At 42.6% G+C, this 26,703-nt stretch overlaps 1 protein-coding gene across 42 annotated transcripts in view; it reads left to right on the forward strand.

The window, feature by feature from the left end:
- R3HDM2 (R3H domain containing 2) overlaps nt 1-26,703 on the forward strand; it is a 192,342-nt gene that overhangs the window by 25,918 nt on the left and 139,721 nt on the right. For 21 of the 42 annotated variants that reach the window (XM_078336231.1, XM_078336242.1, XM_078336262.1 and 18 more), the window contains exon 2: nt 11,106-11,172. The gene's annotated coding sequence lies outside the window, so the exon portion shown is untranslated. The remainder of the gene's footprint in view (nt 1-11,105; nt 11,173-26,703) is intronic. The other 21 variants (XM_078336230.1, XM_078336250.1, XM_078336261.1 and 18 more) reach the window with 1 other exon arrangement.

Below are 26,703 nucleotides of genomic sequence, written 5' to 3' on the forward strand. Positions count from 1 at the left end.
AGGAGAAGTTATTCCTTATGTAAAATGACAATTCTTATACATTTTTGGATTTACTTTTTGAATTGGTATTAAATTTATATGGTTCAACGTTTTAAGGATAGAAAAAAGTATGAAATGGAGTTTCCATCCTGCTCTTTTTTGTTGTGACAGAGTTGCACTCTGTCACACAGACTGGAATATAATAGCATAATCTCTGCCCACTGCAGCTTTCACTTTTGGGGCTCAGATGATGCTCCCTCCTCCCACATCAGCCTCACAATTTGAGCTGGGACTACAGGTGTGAGCCACCATGCCTACAGGTGTGAGCTGCCACACTTGGCTAATTTTTGGTATTGGAAGAGACGGACTTTTGCCATGTTGCCCAGGCTGGTCTCAAATTCCTGAGCTCAAGCAGTCCATCCACCCTGTCTCCCAAAGTGCTGGAGTAACAGGCGTGAGCCACAACACCGGGCCCCATCTTGCTCTTTTTTTTTTTTGAGATGGAGTTTCGCTCTTGTCACCCAGGCTGCGGTGCAATGGCGTGATATCTACTCACTGCAATCTCCACCTCCCAGGTTCAGGCCATTCTCCTGTCTCAGCCTCCTGAGTAGCTGGGATTATAGGCACCCACCACCACACCCAGCTGATTGTTTTGTATTTTTAGTAGAGACAAGATTTTATCATGTTGGTCAGGCTGGTCTCGAACTCCTGACCTCAGGTGATTCACCCGCCTCGGCCTCCTAAAGTGCTGGGATTACAGGTATGAGCCACCGTTCCCGGCCCCATCTTGGTCTTATACCGCCAAACTAGTCAGTTCCTATGCCTTTTCAGAGGCAAATATTATTACCAATTTTTGTGCATCATAAGCATTGATAAGCATAAAAAAAGGCAAATTATATATGTTATGTGTATTTCCCCCATTTTACAAAAATGGTTCTGCATGTTTTTTTCACTTAACATTGTAGCTCTTAAGTATTATACATAAAGAATTTCCTTATTTTTGGCTGGCTGCATTGGCTTATGCCTGTAATCCCAGCATTTTGGGAGGCTGAGGCAGGTGGATCACTTGAGGCCAGGAGTTTTTTTTTTTTTCTTTTTTGTTTTGGGGAGATGGACTCTTGCTCACTCTCCCGTGCTGGAGAGCAGTGCTATGATCTTGACTAACTGCAACTTCTACCTCCTGGGTTCAAGTGATTGTCCTGCTTCAGCCTCCTGACTAGCTGAGATTACAGGTGCCCGCCACCATGCCTGGCTAATTTTTGTATTTTCACCATGTTGGCCAGGCTGAGAAGCCAGGAGTTTTCAGCCTGGCCGACATGGTGAAACCCCATCTCTACTAAAAATACAAAAATTAGCTGGGCTTTGTGGTGCATGCCTGTAATCCCAGATATTTGGAAGGCTGAGGCATGAGAATTGCTTGAACCCGGGAGGTGGAGATTGCCATGAGTTGAGATGGCACCACTGCACTCCAGTCTGGGTGACAGAGTGAGACTCTTGTCTCCAAAAAAATTTCCTTATTTTTGTTTATGCATGCAGAGTATTGTGGGATATGTATGCATTTCTTTTCCTTTTTTTTTTTTTTTTGAGATGGAGTTTCGCTGTTGTTACCCAGACTGGAGTGCAATGGCACGATCCGGGCTCACCGCAACCTCCGCCTTCTGTGTTCAAGCAATTCTCCTGCCTCAGCCTCCCGAGTAGCTGGGACTACAGGCGCGTACCACCATGCCCAGCTAATTTTTGTATTTTTAGTAGAGACGGGGTTTCACCTTGTTGACCAGAATGGTCTCGATCTCTTGACCTCTTGATCCACCTGCGTCGGTCTCCCAAAGTCCTGGGATTATAGGCGTGAGCCACCGCACCCAGCCCTTTTTTTTTATTTTTTTATTTTTTTGAGATGGAGTCTTGCTCTGTTGCCCGGGCTGGAGGGCAATGGTGGAATCTCAGCTCACTGCATCTCTGCCTCTCGGGTTCAGGAGCTTCTCCTGCCTCAGTCTCCTGAATAGCTGGGATTACAGTTGCCTGTCACCATGCCAGGCCAATTTTTATATTTTTAATATCAACAGGCTTTCACCATGTTGGCCAGCTCGTCCTGAACTCCTGACCTCAGTTGGTCCACCTCCCTCAGCTTCCCAAAGTGCTGGGATTACAGGCGTAAGCCACTGTGCCGGACCCCTATATGTAGTGGTTTTTTTGTTTGTTTGTTTTTTGTTTTTGGCAGAGTCTCACTCTGTTGCTTAGGCTGGAGTGCAGTGGTGTGATCTTGGCTCACTGCAACCTCCATCTCCCAAGTTCAAGCGATTCTCGTGTCTCAGCCTCCAAGTAGCTGGGACGACAGGCATGTGCCACCATGCCTGGCTAATTTTTGTATTTTTAGTAGAGACAGAATTTCACCATGTTGGCCAGGCTGGTCTCGAACTCTTGACTTTAGATGATTCACCTGCCTCAGCCTCCTAAAGCACTGGGGTAACAGGTGTGAGCCACTGCATCTGGCTTTTGCATGCCCTTTTTTTTTTGAGACAGAGTCTTGCTTTGTCGCTCAGGCTATTGTGCAGTGTCTTGATCTTGGCTCACTGCAAGCTCCACCTCCCGGGTCCAAGTGATTCTCCTGCCTCAGCCTCCTGAATAGCTGGGACTACAGTTGCCTGCCACCATGCCTGGCCCTGCATGCACTTTTTATCACTCTCTAAATAAGGGACATTTTTACTTTTCCCTGTCTTTTGTAGTTACTAACAGTCCTGTGTTAATATCTTGTATATATGTCATTTTGTATATCTGGGATAATATCTATTAAGATAAGTTTCTGAAGGTTGTATATATATATTTTTTATTTTATTATTTTATTTTAAAGATGGGGTTTCACCATGTTGGCCAGGCTGGTCTTGAACTCCTGACCTCAGGTGATCCACCCATCTCAACCTCCCAAAGTGCTAGGATTACAGGCATGAGCCACCATGCCCGGCCTTGAAGGTTGTATATTTAAGTAATTTTAAAGATATTATAAAATTGCCTTCCAAAGATGTATGCAGTTACATTCTCACCAGCAATTCTTTCAAGTTTTGAGAGGGCATTTGGATATGGTAGATGTAGGCACAATAACCAGTTTCAGGTATTAGCTTCATCCATGTTTATTTACAGTGGTGCACTTGGTGTTGAAATGCATTTAAACTTGTTCATTCAAAACACCATTAATTAAGTGCCTATGAAGGAATGTAGTCTTTGCTCTCTATTGCAAGCGAATAATTATAGCAGCTTAACATTAACTAAACTCAAGTCTTTCTGGAGGAGCAGAGCCTTTAAGGACAGGTGGGTCAGGAAAAATTATAAATTAGCAACTCTCTTTTTTTTTTTTTTTTTAAAGACGGGGTTTTACCATGTTGGTCAGGCTGGTCTTGAACTCCCGACCTCAGGTGATCCTCTGGCCTTGGTCTCCAAAGTGCTTGGATTACAGGCGTGAGCCACCATGCCTGGCCTAAATTAGCAACTCTCAAACCTTTTTTTTTTTTTTTTTGAGACGGAGTTTCACTCTGATTGCCCAGGCTGGAGTGCAGTGGCACGATATCGGCTCACTGCAGCCTCCGCCTCCCAGGTTCAAGCCATTCTGCCTCAGCCTCCTGAGTAGTTGGGATTACAGGCATGTGCCACTATATCTGGCTAATTTTTTTTGCATTTTTTAGTAGAGACAGGGTTTCACCATGTTGGCTAGGCTGGTCTTGAACTCCTGACCTCAAGTGATCAGCCCACCTTGGCCTCCCAAACTCCTGGGATTATAGGTGTGAGCCACCGTGCCTGCTCTTCTCAAACTTTTTGATGTCTGATCTCATTACTCTCCTAAAAAACTATTATGGCTGGGCGCGGTGGCTTATGCATGTAATCTCAGCGCTTTGGGAGGCTGAGGCAGGCAGATCACGAGGTCAAGAGATTGAGACTGTCCTGGCCAACATGGTGAAACCTGATCTCTACTAAAAAATACAAAAATTAGCTGGGTGTGGTGGCGCACACCTGTAGTCCCAGCTACTCGGGAGGCAGAGGTTGCAGTGAGCCAAGACCGCGCTACTGCACTCCAGCCTGGCACCTGGCGACAAAGCAAGGCTGTGTCTCAAAAAAAAAAACTCTTGGGCCCCCAGTGGCTCTGGCCAGATGTCGTGGCGCTTGCAGAGGCGAGGCCATGAGTTCAAGGCCAACCTGAGCAACCTTAGAAGCTCTCATTGATTGGCAAAAAAAAAAAAAACAAACAAAAAACCAAAACTCTTATGGACACCAACTTTATGTGAGTTGTATTTATCAATATTCTATTATAAATGTAAGTAAATTATTAATTCATTAAGCATAACAATAATCAACTTTTAACATATTAACATATATAACACATGCTTTAATGAAAAAATTTCATTTTCTAAACAATTTAGTGGGAAGGCAAAAGGACATTTTTTTTTTTTTTTTAAAGATGGGGTTTCACCATGATGGCCAAGCTGGTGTTGAACTCCTGACCTCAGGTGATCCACCCACATCGGCCTCCCAAAGTGCTAGGATTATAGGCGTGAGCCACCGTACCCGGCAGGACATTATTTTACATTTTGCAAATCTCTATTATGTCTGACTTCATGGAAGACAGCTATATTCATATCAGTATCTGCACTCAGTCTGTTGTGATATATCATTTTGATAGAAGTGTATGAAGAAAATCCAGCCTCAGAAATACACAGTTGGAAAGGGAAGGAGTATTTTAATTATGTCCATTCTTCTCTGATAATATACCCAAATTTTACCAAGTGGTAGTTTTTTTTTTTTTTTTTTGAGATGGAGTCTCTGTCGCCCAGGCTGGAGTGTAGTGGTGCAATCCCAGATCACTGCAACTCCCACTTCCTGGGTTCAAGCCATTCTCTGACCTCACCCTCCTGAGTAGCTGAGATTATAGGCACAGGCCACCACACCTGGCTAATTTTCTCTATTTTTAATAGAGGCAAGGCTGGGCACAGTGATTTACGTCTGTAATCTCAGCACTTTGGGAGGCTGAGGCAGGCTGATCACTTGAGATCAGAAGTTCGAGACCAGCCTGGCCAACATGGTGAAACCCCGTCTCCACTAAAAATACAAAAATTAGCCAGACATGGTGGTACACATCTGTAATCCCAGCTACTTGGGAGGCTGAGGCAGGAGAATCACTTGAACCTGGGAGGCAGAGGTTGCAGTGAGCTGAGGTTGTGCCATTGTACTCTGCAGGCCAGCCTGGGTGACAGAGTGAGACTCTCTCCAAAAAAAAAAAAAAAAAAAGAGATGAAATTTCACTGTGTTGGCCAGGCTGGTCTGGCACTCCTGACCTCAAGTGATCCACCTGCCTTGGCCTCCTAAAGTGCTGAGATTATAGGTGTGAGCCACCATCCTTGGCCCATAAATGGTAGTTTCTTTTCTTTCTTTTTTTTTTTTTTTCTGAGATGGAATCTCACCCTGTTGCCCAGGCTGGAGTGCAGTGGCATGATCTCCGTTTACTGCAACCTCCGCTTCCTGGGTTCAAGCGATTCTCCTGCCTCATCTTCCTCAGTAGCTGGGATTACAGGCGTGAGGCACCATGCCCGGCTAATTTTTTATATCTTTAATAGAGGCAGGGTTTCACCATGTTGGCCAGGCTGGTCTCGAACTACTGACCTGGAGATCTGCCTGCCTCGGCCTCCCAAAGTGCTGGGAGTCCAGGCTTGAGCCACTGTGCCAGGCCAAGTGGTAGTTTCTTAAAAGTTATGTGCAGAGTGGAATCTGAAATCATATTAATTAACTTTTGTACTTGGTGACATTAAAATTCATTTGTCAAGTATATTGAATGAATCTTTTTACTGTGTATGATTTTGAAACATCACAAATTGTATCAGCTGGAAACTACTGGCTCAAGGAGTTAGGCAGACCTTGGAAATATTTGAAACATTTCATTCAATATTTTAAAAAAACCACATTCATTAATTAATATCACTACCATCAGAATAATCTTTAAGTATTGAAAAACTGTCAGCCTCATCATAGTGATTACATGTTTTTCAAAATTCTGATTTTCACTTGAGAGCTCAATTTTTATCATTGGTAACAAACCTGTATTGTTCAAGGGCCGACTGCATTCTTTGTGTATGATTTAAGTGGGTTGGCAGTTTGAGCAAGGCTCATCTGTCACAGCTTGCGTCTATTCCACATGGTTTTGGCTAGGCTTACTCATTTGTTTGGTCAGTTGGCACGTTAACTAGGGGCTGATTGGACCTGGATAGCCTCATTCACATGTCTAGCATTGGGTTAGAGCCGTCATCTAGGTTGGTCTGGCCTCTTCCAGGCTGGCTTGGCTTCTTTGCATGATGGTTAGGTTCCAAGAGGATTTGGGTGGAAACTGAAAGGCTTCTTGAGGCCTGGGCTCAGAATGTTGCAGTGTCATTTATGCAGCGTTCTGATGGTTAAAGCAGGGGTAGGGAAGTGAACTGCACTTTTTTTTTTTTGAGATGAACTGCACTTTTTATTTATTATTATTTTTTGAGATGGAGTTTTGCTCTTGTTGCCCAGGCTGGAGTGCAGTGGCACCATCTCGGCTCACCACAACCTTTGCCTCCTGGGTTCAAGTGATTCTCTTGCCTCAGCCTTCTGAGTAGCTGGGATTACAGGCATGTGCCACCATACCCAGCTAATTTTGTATTTTTAGTAGAGACGGGTTGCTTTATGTTTGTCAGGCTGGTCGTGAACTCCTGATGGAAGGTGATCCACTCGCCTCGGCCTCCCAAAGTGCTGGCATTACAGGTGTGAGCCTCTGCGCCCAGCCTGATGGACCTGCACTTCTTGATGGGAATTACTACACGTAACTGTGGCCCATGTTAAAAGTGGGCTTAGTTCGTTATTGTTCCACTTTTTTTTCCTTCCCTTTCTCTTTTATTCTTTTTAAATGAAATGGATGTTTTGTTTGTTTTTATTCTCCTGATGTGTCTTTCTTTTTGAAGTTCCTGTTTAAACAAAGCTTACTTACTTAAATATTTCTGTGATTATTTGGTGTGGCCAGGGACTGATAATTTTCAGGTCCCACTTTAGCAACTATTTTTCAGATTACCATAATAATACTAAACATCTGTTAACGCTGGAAAAAAAAATTGTTTCTTCCCCAGGTGATTTTGAACTCTTAAAAAATTGGTAATTGCTGGGGGTTAACACTCTGGTCCTTTTATGGGCTCTGTTTCTAGCTCTTTAGGGCTTGTTAGTCATTGAGAGTTACTAATACTGACCTGAATTTTTTTTTCTTTAGCTGGTTGCTTCATGAAGTCAGAGGGAAAGGCTCTGTCTCAGGAGCAGGAGAAGGTGTCTGGATAGTAGTTGTCTTGAGTAGACAGTGTTTTTATATGTGAAATAAGCAATAATCTTTGGCAAGCCAGTGACTTGTCAGCCCGTCAAGATCAATCAGCAGAAGTCCTAGGTGAGGTAAAAATGTCAACACGGTGAAACCCTTGCCATGAGTTTATTTGGCATCTTCTCATTAAGGTAGCTGTGATAGCTCCTATTTTAGAGAAAAGTAGGAATCATTGTTCAAGATTCAGCTGACTTTAAAAACTATTTCAGAGCGGGAAGGTCCCTTTTAATATAATGACACCACTGGAAATGACATGTGGCTGTTCTTCAAATTACAACCATTTTAGTGTGTCCAGGTGTTAATAGTTGTTAGGATCTTTAAAACTTGTCTTCAGGTAACTAAAGGCTATTCTTCTCCAAGTTTTATTGTCTTGGGTCCTAGACAAGTGGACTTGTTAACTGTAGTTTCTGATTTATCTATTGCTCAAACCTGTGATAATTTGATAGGCATAGGAACTCAGAGGTGGCATTTTATTGCAAAAGATGGATGTTGGCTGCTAAAATACAGCTGATTAGAAGGGCTAGGGCAAAGTGTCTGTTTTTCTGGTGACAGGGTCATTATTAAAGCTTTATTTTATTTTATCATTATTTTTTGAGATGTAGTCTTGCTCTGTTACCCAGGCTGGAATGCAGTTGTGTGATCTCAGCTCACTTCAGCCTCCGCCTGCCTCTCTGGTTCAAGCAGTTCTTCTGCCTTAGCCTCCGAGAAGCTGGGACTGCAGGTGCGCGCCGCCATACCAGCTAATTTTTGTATTTTTAGTAGAGACGGGGTTTCCCCATGCCGGCCAGGCTGGTCTCGAACTCCTGACCTTGTGATCTGCCTGCCTTAGCCTCCCAAAGTGCTGGGATTACAGGTGTGCGCCACTGTACTTGGCCTGAAGGTTTATAGAATGCTCCAGTAGTCAGACGGCTGAGTTCAGTTTCTTTCCACTCTTGTGAAATTATCTTTAAGACATCTCGAATCCTTCACATAAGTCTTAGCAGTGATTCTCTTATAGATGTTTGCTACTTGGGTCAATTTAGTCTTAATTGTTCTAAGCTATGAGGGACTCCTTAATGCTGTGCTGGTAGCCAGATCTTTGACAATTGCTGCTGCCTCAGAAGATTGGATTTGGGCTCCACAGAGCCAGAGAACAGTTAACTGCCAGATATGGCTACCATCTTATTTTCTAAGTGTAAATTTTATCTTCAGAGAAAGGAAGAGATGGCTGGGCACAGTGGCTCATGCCTATAATCCCCACACTTTCGGAGGCTGAAGTGGGCGGATCACCTGAGGTCAGGAGTTTGAGACCAGCCTGACCAACATGGTGAAACTCTGTCTTTACTAAAAATACAAAAATTACCTGGGCGTAGTGGTGAGCCCCTGCAATCCCAGCTACTCGAGCCGTTGAGGCAGGAGAATGGCTTGAACCCAGAAGGTGGTGGTTGCAGTGAGCTGAGATCATGCCACTGCACTCCAGCCTGAGTGACAGAATGTGACTCCATCTCAAAAAAAAAAAAAAAAAAAAAAAAGAAGAAGAAGGAAGAGAGATTTCTGAGAATACAAAGCTGTTTGTTAGAATGAAAAAAGAACAAGGTTTTGACAGTTTGGCCATCTTATTGGCTGTACCAGTAACCTTTAAACACCTTAAGAAACCCAAATTTACTTCAGAAGAAGTAACTTCTTAGCTTTAAATGTACCAACCAATTAGAAAAACTGTTTCAGTGCTTATTTATTATGTGTCAGACACTATCAAGCATTGTAGGTACAGATATGAACAAGATAATAAAAGATTTCTTTTTTTTTTGGGTGGAGTCTTGCTCTTTCACCCAGGCTAGAGTGAAGTGGTGAGATCTCAGCTCACTTCAGCCTCCGCACCCCCTCCGAGTTCAAGCAATTTTCCCGCCTTAGCCTCCCGAGTAGCTAGGATTACAGGCGCCTGCCACCATGCCCGCCTAATTTTTGTATTTTTAGTGGAGATGGGGTTTCATCATGTTGGCCAGGCTGGTCTCAAAATCCTCACCTCAGGTGATCTGCCTGCCTCAGTATCCCAAAGTGCTGGGATTACAGATGGGAGCTACCGCACCCCACTGATAATAAAAGATTTCTACCAGGCCGGGTGCGGTGGCTCACGCCTGTAATCCCAGCACTTTGGGAGGCCGAGGTGGGTGGATCACGAGGTCAAGAGATCGAGACCTTCCTGGTCAACATGGTGAAACCCCGTCTCTACTAAAAATACAAAAAATATTAGCTGCGCATGACGGCGTGTGCCTGTAATCCCAGCTACTCAGGAGGCTGAGGCAGGAGAATTGCCTGAACCCAGGAGGCGGAGGTTGCTGTGAGCCAAGATAGCGCCATTGCACTCCAGCCTGGGTAACAAGAGCAAAACTCCGTCTCAAAAAAAAAAAAAGATTACTACCCTCACAGAGCTTATGTCTATCTTCCTAGAAGATAGGCAGTTTTCAAGTTAATGAAGATAATTGCAGATTATGATGTATTTTCCGTGAAGAAAATATATTTGGTGATGTGATAGAGAGCAAGAGTGGGTACTTCAGATTGGGGTGGTCAGGGAAGACCTCTTTGTAGTGACATACAAACTATTCTGTGAAGGGGAGGCAGAACCAGCATATCCTTGATGGGCAGGGAGTGATCTGGGCACAGGGAACAGCAAATTCAAAGCCCTTTGGGCGAACTTGATTTGGTATGTTCAAGAATGAGCAGGGGCCAGATACGGTGGCTCATTCCTGTAATCTCATCATTTTGGGAAGCTGAGGTAGGGGGATCACTTGAGTTTAGGAGTTTGAGACCAGCCTGGGCAACATAATGAGACCCTCATCTCTATTGAAAAAAGAATTAGCAGAGGCCAGATTTTGTAAGGTGCTCTGTAGACCTTGCATGGGATTATGGGAAGCCATTTATGGCAGGCAGCCAGTTGAACAAGTAAGCTAAATGATCTGATTTACATTTTGAAAAGATCACTCATGCTTCCCTGGGGAGAATGGATTGTGGGGTACCAAGAGCGGAGGAAGATGTTGCATTTTATTAAAAAAAAAAAAGCTACAGGCTATCTGAGGGTTATGAAAGATAGTGGGCAGAAAGGAACTGAACTTCTTCAAGAGAGTATTTCACTTTTTTTCTTGAGACAGAGTCTAGCCTTGTTACCGGGGCTGTAGTGCTGTGGCACAATCTCAGCTCACTACAGCCTCTGCCTCCCAGGTTCAAGCGATTCTCCTGCCTCAACCGCCCGGAGTTGCTGGGATTACGGGTGTCTGCCACCATACCCAGCTAAATTTTTATATTTTTAATAGAGATGGGATTTCGCCATGTTGGTCAGGCTGGTCTTGAACTCCTGACCTTGTGATTCGCCCACCTCAGCCTTCCAAAGTGCTGGAATTGCAGACATGAGCCACCATGTCCAGCCTAGACTACTCTGAGTGAGCTGGAAAAAAACAAAAAATAACAAGAAAAAAGCAGCTGAAGAATTTCAGAGAGGAAACTGGGTGACTAATTTGTATCAGAAAGTGGTAGACCAAGAACTGCTTATGTGAAGAGGGAATTAATGTGGAGAGGACCAAAATGCAGGGTCTTTTTTTTTCAATTGTGAATTGACAGTGGGAATAGATATAGAGGGTTCAGGGTAGGGGCAGGATTGTGAGAAACAATGTGAGCCAAGGAAATTGGGATTGCAAAAGATGATATTAGGAGGTGCTACTGTGGATTTTGAATTGGAACTGATATATTAAGGTTTAGAATTGCTTTTAACTTGCTTTTTTTCTTTTCCCCCGAGGTTAGACTTGTTTCTTACATGTGATCCATTCCAGCACTGGACTGATGGAGGCTGAGCATTTCTTCAGGTAATAATAGTTAACATTTATGGAGGACTTTCTATGTGCTGAGCAACAAATTAAGTGTTATACATCTATTTCATTTAATCCTCACACAACCACATGGTGTTGGAAGTATTTTTGTATCTATTTAGTAGATGAAGAAATTGAGACGCGGAGAGTGTATCGAGTGGGTTCAGAGCCAGGTGTGGTAGTTCACGCCTGTAATTGCAGCACTTTGGAAGGCTGAGGCAGGCAGATCACCTGAGATCAGGAGTTTGAGACCAGCCTGGCCAACATGGTGAAACCCGTCTATACTAAAAATACAACAACAACAACAAAAAATTAGCTGGACATGGTCGGACGCACCTGTAATCCCAGCTAATTGGGAGGTTGAGGCAGGAGAATGGCTTGAATCTGGGAGATGGAGGTTACAGTGAGCTGAGATCGCACCACTGCACTCTAGGCTGGACAACAGAGTGAGACTCTATCCCAAAAAAAAAAAAATAGAGTGAATTCAGCTGAATTAAAAAATAAACCCTACTGCTGCAGTTGAAATAAGAGATGCTATTAGCTTAGGTTAGATGATACCATTGCTCACCTACCGTAAATATCGTAAACGTAAAGTGGTTCTACCCCAAATACCATAACTTTTTCCCACTAATGAATATATCATAGTTTGGTTTGTCTTTAAAATAATGGCTGGCTGGATACGGTGCCTCATGCCTTGCCATCCCAGCACTTTAGGAGTTCGAGGTGGGAGGATCGCTTGAGCCCAGGAATTTGAGACCAGCTTGGTCAATGTGGCAAGAGTCCATTTCTATTCTAAAAAATGAAACAAAACAAAACAATGAATATACCTTTTAGTAAAGAAAAATCCAGATTAGGATTTTTAACCCTAGGCTTTTCTAATTTTTTTATAAAGTAGTTTTGAAATAGTTAAAATTTATTTGAATGAATATTCATATAAGGTAAATATGTATAACTAGGGAATTCTTTCTTAAGAGGTGATTAATATAGATAACAGATCTCTTGATTTCTTCCTCCTTGAGATATTGTTAACAGGTATTTTGAGCTTTAAGAAGTCTTACTAGAGTTTCTTATAGTAACTTTCTTGGTGCATTTAAATGCTTATATACAGATTACATTATTATCATATGATTTATTGAGTGGCCAGCATTAATACATTTGTCCTGTTTTTTTTTCTCTTTTTAAAAAAATACCTTTATTGTAGTACAGTTGACATAAACTGCCCATATTAAAAGTGTACATGCTATGCTTGGTGGCTCATGCTTGTAATCCTAGCACTTTGGGAGGCTGAGGTGGGTAGATCATTTTAGCTAGGAAGTTTAAGACCACCCTCGGCAGCATGGTGAAACCCTATCTCCACAAAAAATACAAAAACTAGCTGGGTGTAGTCGGGGCAGCCTGTAGTCCTAGCTATTCAGGAGGCTGAGGTGAGAGGATCACCTGAGCCTGGGAGGTCAAGGCAGCAGGGAGCCATGATAGTGCCACTGTATTCCAACCTGGGTGACAAAGTGAGACCCTGTCTCAAACAGAAATGTGTAAAATTTAAGTTTTGGGGCTGAGCACAGTAGCTCATGCCTGTAATCCCAGCACTTTGGCAGGCCGAGGTGGGTGGATCACAAGGTCAAGAGTTCAAGACCAGTTTGGCCAATATGGTGAAAACCCGTCTCTACTAAAAATACAAAAATGAGCCTGGTATGGTGGCAAATTCCTGTAATCCCAGCTACTCGGGAGGCTGAGGCAGGAGAATTGCCTTAACTGGGACCTGGGAGGCGGAGGTTGCAGTGAGCTGAAATCACGCCACTGCACTCTAGCCTGGGCTACAGAGTGAGACTCCATCTCAAAAAAAAGGACACAGTGGCTCACGCCTGTAATCCCAGCACTTTGGGAGGCTGAGGCGGGTGGATCACGAGGTCAAGAGATCGAGACCATTCTGGTCAACATGGTGAAACCCCATCTCTACTAAAAATACAGAAAATTAGCTGGGCATGGTGGTACATGCCTGTAATCCCAGCTACTCAGGAGGCTGAGGCAGGAGAATTGCCTGAACCCAGGAGACGGAGGTTGCGGTGAGCCGAGATCGCGCCATTGCACTCCAGCCTGGGTAACTAGAGTGAAACTCCATCTCAAAAAAAAAAAAAAGAAAAATTTAAGTTTTGACATGTGTACACCCATGAAATTATTACCATAATCAAGCCCTAGAAGTTTCCTTATCCCCATTTGTAATAATCCTCCAACCTCTGTGGTCTCTAGGCAATTACTGATCTACTTTGTGTCACTGTAGAATAGTTTGCATTTTCTAGAATTTTATATAAATGGAATCATAGAGTGTGTTCTCTCTCTCTCTTTTTTATTTTTTTTTAAGACAGAGTCTTGTTCTGTTGTCTGTACTGGAGTGCAGTGGTGCAATCTTGGCTCACTGCAACCTCTGTCTCCCAGGCTCAAGTGATTCTCCGGCCTTAGCCTCCAGAGTAACTGGGACCACAGATGTGTGCCACCATACCTGGCTAATTTTTGAATTTTCAGTGGAGATGGATTTTACTCTGTTGACTAGGCTGGTCTCAAACTCCTGGCCTCAAGTGATCTTCATACCTTGGCATCCTGAAGTAGTGGGATTACAGGTGTCAGCCACTGTACCTGGCTGACTGTGAACTCTTTATTTACTTTTGGTCTGGTTGTTTTTACTCAGCATAATTATTTTGAGATTCATCTGTATTATTGCACATGTCAGTAGTTCATTTCTTTTTTCTTTTTGAGACAAGAGTCTTGCTGTGTTGCCCAGGCTAGAGTGCAGTGGCATAATCTTGGCTCACTGCAACCTCCACCCTGGGGTTCAAGCGATTCTCCTCCCTCAGCCTCCTGAGTGGCTGGGACTACAGGTGCACGCCACCAGCCCAGCTAATTTTTTGTATTTTTAGTAGAGATGGGGTTTCACCGTGTTAGCCAGGATGGTCTCGATCTCCTGATCATGTATGTGATCCACCTGCCCCAGCCTCCCACAGTGCTGGGATTTCAGGTGCGAGCCACTGCACCCACCTCCCAACATCATACTTTTGCATGTGCTTATCCAGTTGTCACAGCACCATTTGTTGACAAGACTATTCATTCCCCATGAATGCTCTTGGCATCCTTGTCAAAAATCATTTGGTGATGGATGTTTGGATTCTCTTTTCTGTTGGTCTGTATATCTGTCCTTTTATCAGTACTGTAGTGCTTTGTTTGTTTGTTTTGAGACAGAGTCTCCAACAGGGATTGTGGTTAACATTTTAATTTATAACAATGTAATTTAATATTAACTCAGTTATGGTATATAGAAAACCTTTGTGCCTATGGAGCTCCATTACCTCTTTCCTCTTTTGTGTTGTTATCATACAGTTTATATCTTCATACATTGTGTCCCCATTAACACAAATTTATAAGGATAGCTTTATGCTATTGTTTTTTAAATAAGGAGGAAAAAGTTACAAACAAAAAATACTGAGTCAGCTTTTTATATTTACTTGTGTAATTACTTTTACTAGTATTCCCCATTTTTTCATTTGGATTTAAGTTATTGTCTAGTGTCCATTTGTTTTAGGCTAAATGTCTCCTTTTAGAGTAGAGCCATTTTTTTTTTTGAGACACTGTCTCCAAGGCTGGAGTGCAATGGCAGGATTGTGGCTCACTGCAACCTCTGCCTCCTGGGTTCAAGCGATTCTCCTGCCTCAGCCTCCCAAGTAGTTGAGATTACAGGTACGTGCCATCATATCCAGCTAATTTTTTCTTATTTTTAGTAGAGACGGTGTTCTGGGCCAGGTGTGGTGGCTCACGCCTGTAATCCAAGCACTTTGGAGGCCAAGGCGGGTGGATCACCTGAGGTCGGGAGTTCAAGACCAGCCTGACCAACATGGTGAAACCCCATCTTTAAAAAAAAAAGAGACGGTGTTCTGGCATGTTGGCCAGGCTGCCCCCAAACTGCTGGTCTGAGGTGATCCTCTGCCTTAGCCTTCCAAAGTGCTGGGATTATAGGAGTGAGCCACCATGCCGGCCTTTTTTTTTTTTTTTTTTTTGAGTTAGAGTCTCACTCTGTTGCCCAGAGTAGAGTGCAGTGGTGCCATCTCAGTTCACTCACTGCAACCTTCATCTCCCAGTTTCAAGTGATTCTCCTGTCTCAGCCTCCTGAGTTGCTGAGACTACAAGCGCATACCACCGTGCCCGGCTAATTTTTTGTATTTTTAGTAGAGACAGGTTTTTGCCATGTTGGCCGGGCTGGTCTAGAACTCCTGGTCTCAAGTGATCCGCCCACCTCAGCCTCCCAAAATGCTGGAATTACAGGCATGAGCCACCGTGCCCAGCTGAGCCATTTCTTTCTTTCTTTTTTTTTTGAGACAGGCTCTTGTTCTGACACCCAGGCTGGAGTGCAGTGGTGTGATCTCAGCTCTCTTTAACCTCCTCCTCCCAGATTCAAGCAATCCTTATAACTCAGCCTCTCAAGTAGCTGGGATTACAGGTGTGTGCCACCACACCCAGCTAGTAGAGATGGGATTTTGCCATGTTGCTTAGGCTGGTCTCAAACTCCTGACCTCAAGTGATCTGCCTGCCTCAGCCTCCCAAAGTGTTGAGATTATAGATATGAGCCACCATGTCCAGCTTAGAGTAGAGCCATTTCTTGTCTGTTAGTGATGAATTATGTCTTTCTGTTTATCTGGGAATATCTTTTTCTCCTTTGTTTTTGAAGGATAGTTTTGCTGGATATTGGGAATCCCTGGTTGACATTGTTTTAGCTTCCATAGTTTCTGATGAAAAATATGTTATCTTAAGGATTTCTTGTATGATAAGACACTTTTTTTCTTGCTGCTTTCAAGATTCTCTTTTGTCTGTTTTTTGAACAGTTTGATTGTGTGTCTAGGTGTGGATCTCTGAGTTTTTCTTAGTTGGAATTTATTGAGCTTCCTAGATGTATAGATTAGTGATTTTCATCAGATTTGAGCTTTTGGCTATTATTTTACTAAATATTATTTTTGCTCCTTTTTCTCCTCTTGTAGGACCTATAGTATGTATTTGTTAGTATGCTTGATGGTGTCCCACAGGTCTCTCAGGCTTTGTTCATTTTTCTTCATTTATTTTCTTTATGTTCCCCAAACTGGATAATCTTTATGTTATTTTGTTATATCTTATTTTGTTAAGAGATGAGGTCTTGCTTTGTTGCCCAGGCTGGAGTATAGTGGCTATTCACAGGCACTACAAGTTCAAGTGTACTATAGACTGGGCATGGTGGCTCATGCCTGTAATCCCAGCACTTTGGGAGACCGAGGCAGACAGATTACCTGAGGTCAGGAGTTCGAGACCAGCCTGGACAATATGGCGAAACCCTGTCTCTACTAAACCTACAAAGATTAGCCATGTGTGGTGGTGGATTCCTGTAGTCCCAGCTACTCACTGGGTCTAAGGCAGGAGAGTCACTTGAACTTGGAAGGTGGAGGTTGCAGTGAGCCGAGATTGTGCCACCGAACTTCAGCCTGGTTGACAGAGGGAGACTCCGTCTTAAAAAAAAAAAAAGTACATAACCTTGAACTGCTGGGCTCCCAAAGTGCTGGGATTATAGACATGAGCCACTACACTCGGCCCCAATTCTTTAAGATACTGCCTTGTCTTTGGGCTTGAACAGCTTCCAGTGAGGCAGAGGTTATGGAGAGCTGAGACTGTGCCATTGCACTCCAGCCTGGGCAACAAGAGTGAACTCTTTCTCAAAAAAAAAAAAAAAAAAAAAAAAAGAGAGAATTCTGTTGTCATCTTTATCTTTGTTCTTCTATATGTCAGGGGTCCCCAGCCTCCGGGCCATGGACAGTTTTGGACCAAGAGGTGAGTGCCAGGCGAGTGAACATTACCACCTGAACTCAGCCTAATGTCAGATTAGTGGTATCATTAGATTCTCATAGGAACGTGAACCCTATTGTGAACTGTGCATGTGCATGTGAGGGATCTAGGTTGCACACTCCTTAGGCAAATCTAATGCCTGATGATCTGAGGTAGAGCAGTTTCATCCTGAACCATCCCTTTACTGTCCATGGAAAAATTATTTTCTACAAAACTGGTCCCAAAAATGTTGGAGGCTGCTAGTATAAATGTTCGTTTGCTCTGGCTGCTTTTAAGATTTTCCATTAGCTGGGTGTGGTGGTTCATGAAGCCTGTAGTTTCAGCTACTTGGGAGGCCCTCGAGGCAAAAGGATCACTTGAGCTTAGGAGTTCGAGGCTATAGAAAACTATGATCCTGCCTGTGAATAGTCACTGAGCTCCAGCCTGGGCAACATAGCAAGACATCATCTCTTAATATAAGTGTCAGGCATGGTCGCTCATTCCTGTAATCCCAGCACTTTGGGAGGCAGGCGGATCACTTGAGGCTAGGAGTTTGAGACTGGCCTGGCCAACATGGCAAAACCCTGCCTCTGTTAAAAATACAGAAGTTAGCCTAGTGTGGTGGTGCATGCCTGTGGTCCCAGCTACTAGGGAGGCTGAGGAATAAGAATCGCTTGAACCCAGGAGGTGGAGGTTGCAGTTAGCCAGGATCATACCACTGCACTCCAGCCAAGGGCAAATAGAGCAAGACCCTGTCTGAAAAAAAAAAAAAGTTTGGTAATGACGTACCTTGCTATGATTCATTGAGATTCTTGGATCTGTGTGTTTATAGTTTTACTCCAATTTGGAAACTTTTAAGTTATTATTTCTTTAAAATTTTTTGAAAAATGCACTGACAGATGTATTAAGCCTTTGTTTTTTGAGATGAAGTCTCCCTCTGTTGCCCAGGCTTGGAATGCAGTGGCAGGATCTCAGCACACTGCAGCCACGACCTTCCGGGCTGTAGCAATCCTTCCACCTCAGCCCCTCGAGTAGCTGAGACTATAGGCATACCAGGATAATTTATTAAAATTAAAAAAAATTTTTTTTTTTTTGTAGAATTGAAGTCTTGCTTTATTGTCCAAACTGGCTTGCAACTCCTGGGCTCAAGCAATCTTCCCACCTCGGCCTTCCAAAGTGGGTATGAGCCACCGTGCCCACCTATGCATTTTATTTCAGTATTTATTTTTTCCTGTTTTTGTTTTGGGTAGTTTCTACTGCTATGTTCTCAAATTATTTTCCCCTGATTTTTTCTTCTTCATTGTCTAATCTGTTGTTAGTCCTATATAGTGTATTTTTAATCTCAAACATTTCAGATTTTTTTTTTTTTTTTGAGACGGAGTTTCGCTCTTGTTACCCAGGCTGGAGTGCAGTGGCGCGATCTCGGCTCACCGCAACCTCCACCTCTTGGGTTCAATCAATTCTCTTGCCTCAGCCTCCTGAGTAGCTGGGACTACAGGTGCACGCCACTATGCCCAGCTAATTTTTGTATTTTTAGTAGAGACGGTGTTTCACCATGTTGACCAGGATGGATCTCTTGACCTTGTGATCCACCCGCCTCGGCCTCCCAAAGTGCTGGGATTATAGGCATGAGCCACCGCGCCTGGCCCAGATTTTTTTTTTACTTCTACCTAACATGCTCACTTTTTACTATAGCTCTTTACACATGAGTAATGTAGTTATAATAACTTTTCAAGTGTCTTTACAAATTATATAATTTGTATCATTTGTCAGTCATTTATTTTAACTTTTCATTGTGAAACAAGTATAGATTTACAGGAAGTTGCAAAAATAGTATAGCAGTATTCTATGTTATCCTTTTACTCAATGTCTCCCATTGGTAACATTATATAACTATAGTGCAATATTAAAGTTAGGAAGTAGCCATTGGTAAAATCTGCAGAGTTTATTCAGATTTGTCCAGTTTTACATAGACTTGTGTTTGTGTACATAGGTCTTTGAATTGCATAATGTGTGAATTTGTGTAACCACTGTCACTGTGATGATGCAGAACAGTTCCATCCTCACAAGGATCTTTTTTGTTGCCCTTTTATACCTATACCTACCTCCCTCCACCCCATTCCCTGGAAACCACTAATATGTTCTCCATCTCTATAATATTGTTATTTCAAGAATATTACATAGATGGAATCCTATAGTATATACAGTTGGCTTTTTTTTTTTTTTTTGAGGTTGGCCTCCCCCAATCCCTATCCCACTTAACTTAATTCTCTGGAGATTCATCAAAGTTGTTGCATATATCAATAATCTGTTCCTTTTGATTGCTGAGTAGTGTTCCATGGTATAGCTGTATGTGCTTGCTTAATCATTAATCTGTTGGAGGACTTCTGTATTGGTTCCAATTTTCGTCTATTGCATATAAAACTACTATGAATATTCGTGTACAGATTTTTGTATAAGTATTAGTTTTTATTTGTTTGTGATAAATGCTTAAGAGTCTAATTGCTGGCCAGGAGTGGTGGCTCACACCTGTAATCCCAGCACTTTGGTAGGCTGAGGCGGGCGGATCACGAGGTCAGAGGTTCAAGACCATGCCGACTAACACTGAAACCCTGTCTAATTGCTGGGGTGGTATGGCATTTACATATTTCTTTTTTCTTTTTTTTTTTGAGACTGAGTTTTGCTCTTGTTGCCCAGGCTGGAGTGCAGCATCAGGATCTTGGTTCACTGAAACTTCCACCTCCCGGGTTCAAGTGATTCTCTTGCCTCAGCCTACCCAGGCTCCCGAGTAGCTGGGATCACAGGCATCCGCCACCATGCCTGGCTAATTTTTTGTATTTTAAGTAGAGACTTGGTTTTACCATGTTGGTCAGGCTGGTCTCAAACTCCTCACCTCAGGTGATCCACCCGCCTTGCCTCCCAAAGTGCTAGGATTATAGGCGTGAGCCACTGCGCCCTGCCCAGTAATTACATATTTCTTTCTTTTTTTTTTTTTTTTTGAGACAGATTTCACTCTGTTACCAAGGCTGGAGTGCAGTGGCGCAGTCATGTCTTACTGCAGCCTCAAACTCCTGGGCTCAAGTGATCCTCTTGTCTGAGCCTCCCAAAGTTCTGGGACCACTGGTACATTCCACCATGGTTGGCTAATTGTTTTATTTTTTATAAAGATGGGGGTCTCACTATGTTGCCAGGCTGGTCTCGAACTCTTGAGCTGTAGTGATCTTCCTGTCTCAGCCTCCCAAATGCTGGGATTACAGGTGTGAGCCACTGCATTTGGCCTCAGTCCTATTTTCTTCACTCAGGGAGCATGCTGGACTCTGGTTTTGTTCCCCCTAGACTCTCCTTCACTGTTACATTCCTTGAAAACACTGTTTAGGCACTAAGTATGGATAATCACAGAACTCACCACATTTGTTTTCCGTCTCTCAGGAATCACTGTCCTTCATTCCCTGATGCCCAGTAGCTTAAAAATAATTGTTTTTTTTTGTTTGTTTTGTTTGTTTTTTTTTTTTTTTGAGACAGTCTCACTCCATCACGAGGCGCCAGGCTGGAGTGCAGTGGTGCAACCACAGCTCACTGTAACCTCCGCCTCCCGGGTTCAAGCAATTCTCCTGCTTTAGCCTCCTGAGTACCTGGGACTACAGGCATACACCACCATGCCCAGCTAATTTTTTTGTATTTTTAGTAGAGGTGGGGTTTCACCATGTTGGCCAGGATGATCTCGATCTCTTGACTTCCCCGAAAGTGCTGGGATTACAGGCATGAGCTACAGTGCCCAGCCAAAAATCATTGTTTTATATATTTTTTTCTTTTTCTTTTCTTTTTTTTTTTTTTTTTTAGTTATCTCTCTTAGGAAGGTATTCTGATTCCTGTTACTGTGTTAGCCAGAAGTAGAATCCCCTCCCCCAATCTGTAAAGTTTTCATTAGCATTATTACACCTAGTGTTACTGACTGTCCAATAATTCCTTCCTTTTTTGAGTTCTTGAAAAGGGAATGGCAGCCAAATAGAGCTCAGACAAAAAAGATACTTCTGATGTTGTTCAGTGTCTCTTGAAGCCCACATAATTCCAGAAAATTGCAAATCAATCATATACAGGCTTAGCGCTAGAAGTAGGTCAGCACAAGATGATGGTGTGAAAATATTTTGGTGACAGCTTGTGCATGATAATATATCCTTTCTTGTTCAGGGTTCTTTTCATATATAATGCTAAATTCTGGGTGTTACTGTATGCTTTTTATCTATTCCAATCTTTTCATTCTTTGTTAAAAAATATGGTCATGTTTATAAAATAACAAATTCTACATTTAAAGGATAGGTTGACAAATTAAAGCAGTCTTTCCAACCTAAGTGCATCTCGCTAGGTAATTCTCCTCTGAGCTTTATTATTTGTTTTACAGCTTAGATTAGAGTTTGACAATGTAATGTGTGTACTAAGATTTCTTAATGATTTATCTGTGTATTTCAAAGGTGTGCTTATCTGTGTAAAAAACTTAGCAAAACATGGTATTGCCATGTGCCGTGAAACATTTGAAATAGTCCTTTGGAGTTACTTTATGGAATTAGGCTAATTTTCAGTAATTAGATGACTTTGAGCTCTTGGAGTCTTCACCTTGGACCACCTTTGGGATAGAGCTGCCTCTGTGCTAGTCTTACCAGTAGAGTTTTATTTGTGTTTCCAGTCTCTTGCTTCTGCTGATGAACCTGGGTGTAGCTTTGTATATTAGTCAGCTGTTTTCAACATTGTCTGTCATGGTGCTTTGCGAGTGTTTACTCAATAGTTATTTGTTACATGAACGAATGTCTCTTCACTGAGTCACCGAGTCAGTCAGTTCCCTCCTAACATTTCAGGGGATCTTTCCTTTTCTTTCCATCTCTATGCTTTTGGTCATTTTCTTTCTTGTTTGCATTTCCCCTGGAGGGTAAACCAAGAAGGCAAAGGAGGTGAACCCAAAACCATTCTGTTGTTATTAGTAACTCTGATACAAAAAAAATATTATATGAGAAAGGATTGAAATATTTGGTGAAAATGAGATTTTGGAGTTAATGCTGGATTTCATTTTTTCATTCTATTTCTCCCTGCCACTACTAGTTATGGATTCAGTTTTTGCTGTTTTTTTCTTTTCTTCAAAGTCCTAAACATCTTTTTTTCTTTAATTTATAGCTAGTGATATCCTCTTATGTTTTTTATTTTAATTTCTCATTTTTATAACTTTTTCCCCTTCCATATGGAAGCCTTTCCCATGTGGAGTCCTAATTCGGGAAAAGGAGTCAGGCTGATGGGACCAAGAGAAAGCAAAAAGAGAAAGCAAATAAGCTATAAGTCTGCCTTTGTGGTCTTCCAGGACACATAGCCCTTCGTTGTGAATAACTCATAATATTCCTGCACCCAGCTATCACCAGATCCTTAGCTGACAGAAAAATACAAGTTAGCTCACTGCAACCTTGGCATTGTCAGTACTTCACAAGGTGTTATCAGCCCTCTTCAGTACACAGCACAAGCACCATCTTATAGAATCCTCAGCAAACCTTTGTGTCTCCTGGCAGCCAGTTCTTCTCTTGCTGACTTGTCCGTTGCTTCCTTACAACGGATTTTCCTACTTCCTCTAATAAATAAATATGCATTTCTTTACCTACAACTGTCTTGGTAAATTCTTTTTACTGGCTGTGTGACTCTGGCCCCAGATAGTCACCACTAACAATATTCCTCTTCTTTATCCCTTAAATATTAGTGTGTCTTCAGGCCGCTGCTTCTCTTCTAGCCTTTTCTTTGGTTACTCTGCCACTGTTCTCACTGTGTATTCTCCCTTTGTGACCCTGTTTAAAATCGAGGGTTTCAGCTACTCTTAGTTTGGTGTTCCAGATTTCCAGTTCCACTGGTATAACTACTCATTGGACACTAATTTTGTCAGCCCATGAACATAACATATTGTATATCAAACAGAACTTTATCATTTTTCGAGCTGGGTGCAGTGGCTCATGCCTGTAATCCTAGCACTTTGGGAGGCTGAAGTGGGTGGATCACCTGAGGTCAGGAGTTCAAGACCAACCTGGCCATCATGGTGAAACCTCATCTCTAAAAAAAAAGAACTTCATTATTTTTCTTTCCAAACTGGTTTATTCTTCAGTATTCCTATTTCGGTGAGTAGAAATATTATCCACTCAGTGGTTCTCAAACTTCTTGGGTATCAGAACCCCTTAACACTCTTAAAAATGATTGAAATCTCTAAAGAGCTTTTGTCTGTGTGAGTTATAACATTAAATATTCGCCGGGTGCGGTGGCTCATGCCTGTAATCCCAGGACTTTGGGAGGCCGAGGCAGGTAGATCATGAGGTCAAGAGATTAAGACTATCCTGGCCAACATGGTGAAACCCCGTCTCTACTAAAAATGCAGAAGTTAGCTGGACGTGATGGCGCATGCCTGTAGTCCCAGCTGCTTGGGAGTCTGAGGCAGGAGAATCGCTTGAACCTGGGAGGCGGAGGGTGCAGTGAGCCAAGATCTTGCCACAGCACTTCAGCCTGGGCAACAGTGAGACTCTGTCTCAAAGAAAACACCAAACATTAAATATTAATGATTAGAAGTTAAAACAGAAAATGTTTAAAATATCTATTTTAAAAAATATATCTATAAATTTACTAAAAATGACAGTAAGCCCATTACATGTTAAGATAAAAGTAAATTTTTATGAAAAATAACTTTTTACAAAACAGCAACAAAATTTGGTAAGAAATGTGGCTTTTTTCCATTTTTGTAATTATTTTTAATGATGGTACTAGAAGACAGCTGGATTCTCATATCTGCGTTTTCATTCAAATTAGTTACAATATTCTATTTCATATGTCTTCTGGAAAATGCTACCCTGCACCCATGAGAGCATGACAGTGAAAAAGGCAAACAAGGTTTTAATACTACTGTGAAAATGGTTTTGACCATGTAGGTCCCATGAAAGTCTTGGGGATTCCCAGGGGTTCCAGGCCACACTTTGAGAGCTGTTCTTCTATCTAGTCCCCTAGGTGTCATCTTACATGTCTTCTGTCCCAGTTATCACACACATATCATGTTGCGAAGTCTTTTTTTTTTTTTTTTGAGACAGGGTCTTTTTTTTTTTAAGACAGAGTCTTGCTCTATCACCAGGCTGGAGTGCAGTGGCACAATCTTGGCTCACTGCAACCTCTGCCTCCTGGTTCAAGCGATTCTTCTGCCTTAGCCTCCCGAGTAGCTGTGTTGTCTAGTGCAGGGCTCACTGCATCCTCAACCTCTTAGGCTCGAGTGGTCCTCCCACCTCAGCCTCCCGACTAGCTGGAACCATAGTTGTATGTGCCACCACACCCAGCTAAAAGTCTTAAAGATTTTATCTTCTGAGTGTATGTTAGGTCAAAGTCCCCTCATTCTACAGCCAGAGTACTTTTCACATTTTTTTCTGTCTAGTGTTCTTGCCAATGTTCTATTTTTTTTCTAAGCCATTCACATTGTAGCAAAAGTAATCTTTCTAAAATAGAAATCTGATGATGTAACTCCTTTCCAAAAATCCTTTATGAGTTTCTTATAGCTTTATTAGTATGTGAGACATTTTATAATCCTGTTTTTACTAGGCTCTCTAGATTCTTCTCAAGCCACTTCTCCATGAGTACCTTTATGTTACAATGTACTCTATGCAATACTTGCAGCTCTGAGAACGCATCATGGTGACCTGTACATCTGTATTAATAGTATTATTGTTTGTTGAGTTTGCATTATTATATGTACTTTACATATGTTATCTCTTTTTTTTTTTTTTTTTAAGACAGAGTCTTGCTCTATCACCAGGCTGGAGTGCAGTGGCACAATCTTGGCTCACTGCAACCTCTGCCTCCTGGTTCAAGCGATTCTTCTGCCTTAGCCTCCCGAGTAGCTGGGAACACAGGTCCCAGCGTGCCACCACGCTTGGCTAATTTTTTTGTATTCTTAGTAGAGACGGGGTTTCACCATGTTGGCCAGGATGGTCTCGATCTCTTGACCTTGTGATCCACCTGCCTCAGCCTCCCAAAGTGTTGGGATTACAGGTGAGAGCCACTGTGCCCGGTGTTATCTCATTTTTTAATTCAGCCTTCCAAAAGAAGTACTCTTACTATTTTATTTTATAGATGAGGAAACTGAGAGAGATGATTGATCTCTCTAAACCTCTAAAATAATCTCAAGGAACATAGGTCTGTTTCTGTAATTCTCTATTTGGCTAAATATTATTTATCCTCGAGGATCAGACTTAAGTATTCCCTGCTTCTGAAGCCTTTCCAGTGGTATGATTTAGATACCTGTTCCCTCCGTGGCTTACCTTGTCAGCAGCTCAAGCTAGCCCTTAACATGATACATTATTTACTTGTTTGCCAGGGAATTTCATTTCTTTGGGGCAGGAGTAGTAGATTGCATCTAATATTTGTTTTCTGAATAAATGTGCGTACTGAGGTCTTTAAAATCTGATATCCCTCTGGACCTTCTTATTCTGTTCATTCTAAGCAAGCAGGATACTCAGTTTAGGAGGAGCTATAAAACAGATTGTATTATTATTATCTTTTTTTTTTTTTTTTTTTGAGACAGAGTCTTCCTCTGTTGCTCAGGTTGGAGTCAGCTCACTGCAACCTCCGCCTCCTGGGTTCAAGCAGTTCTCCTGCCTCAGCCTCCTGAGTAACTGGGATTACAGGCTTTTTTTTTTTTTTTTTTTGTATTTTTGTAGAGACAGGGTTTCACCATGTTGGCCAGGCTGGTCTTGAACTCCTGACCTCAGGTGATCCACCCACCTTGGCCTCCCAAAGTGCTGGGAGTATAGACGTGAGCCACTGCACCTGGCCGATCATATTATTAATTCTTCCAGATTTTACAAATAGTGATCCCAATGTATTAGTTTAAAGAAGACTTAATAACAACACAAAATAATAGCTGACCTTTATTTATTTATTTGGAGACAGGGACTTGCTCCAAGTTGGAGTGCAAAGGCGTGACCACAGCTCACTGCAGCCTTGACCTAGCTGGCTCAAGCAATCCTCTCGCCTCAGCCTCCCAAGTAGCTGGGACTCCAGGCATACATCATTTGGCTAATTAAAAAAAATTTTAGGCTGGGCACAGTGGCTCACACCTGTAATCCCAGTACTTTGGGAGGCTGAGGCAAGCAGTTCACCTGAGGTGGGGAGTTCAAGACCAGCCTGACCAACAGGGAGAAACCCTGTCTCTACTGAAAATACAAAATGAGCTGGGCATAGTGGTGTATGCCTGTAATTCCAGCTACTTGGGAGGCTGAGGCAGGAGAATCGCTTGAACCCGGGAGGCAGAGGTTGCAGTGAGCCAAGATGGCACCATTGCACTCCAGCCTGGGCAGCAAGATCGAAACTCCATTTCAAAAAAAAATTTTTTTTTTTGGCCACACGCCATGGCTCACTCCTATAATCTCAGGAATTTGGGAGGCCGAGGCGGGTGGATTACCTGAGGTCAGGTGTTGGAGACTAGCTTGACCAACATGGTGAAACCCGGTCTCTACTAAAATACAAAAATTAACTGGGCCCGGTGTCACATGCCTGTAATCCCAGCTATTCAGGAGCCTGAAACATGAGAATAGCTTGAACCTAGGAGGCAGAGGTTGCAGTGAGAGGTTGCAGTGAGGTGAGATTGCGCCATTGCACTCCAGACGGGGCAACAAGAGTGAAACTCCATCTCAAAAAAATAAAATA

Source organism: Callithrix jacchus, chromosome 9, assembly GCF_049354715.1.
Source record: "Callithrix jacchus isolate 240 chromosome 9, calJac240_pri, whole genome shotgun sequence".
NCBI classification, from domain to species: Eukaryota; Metazoa; Chordata; class Mammalia; order Primates; family Cebidae; genus Callithrix; species Callithrix jacchus.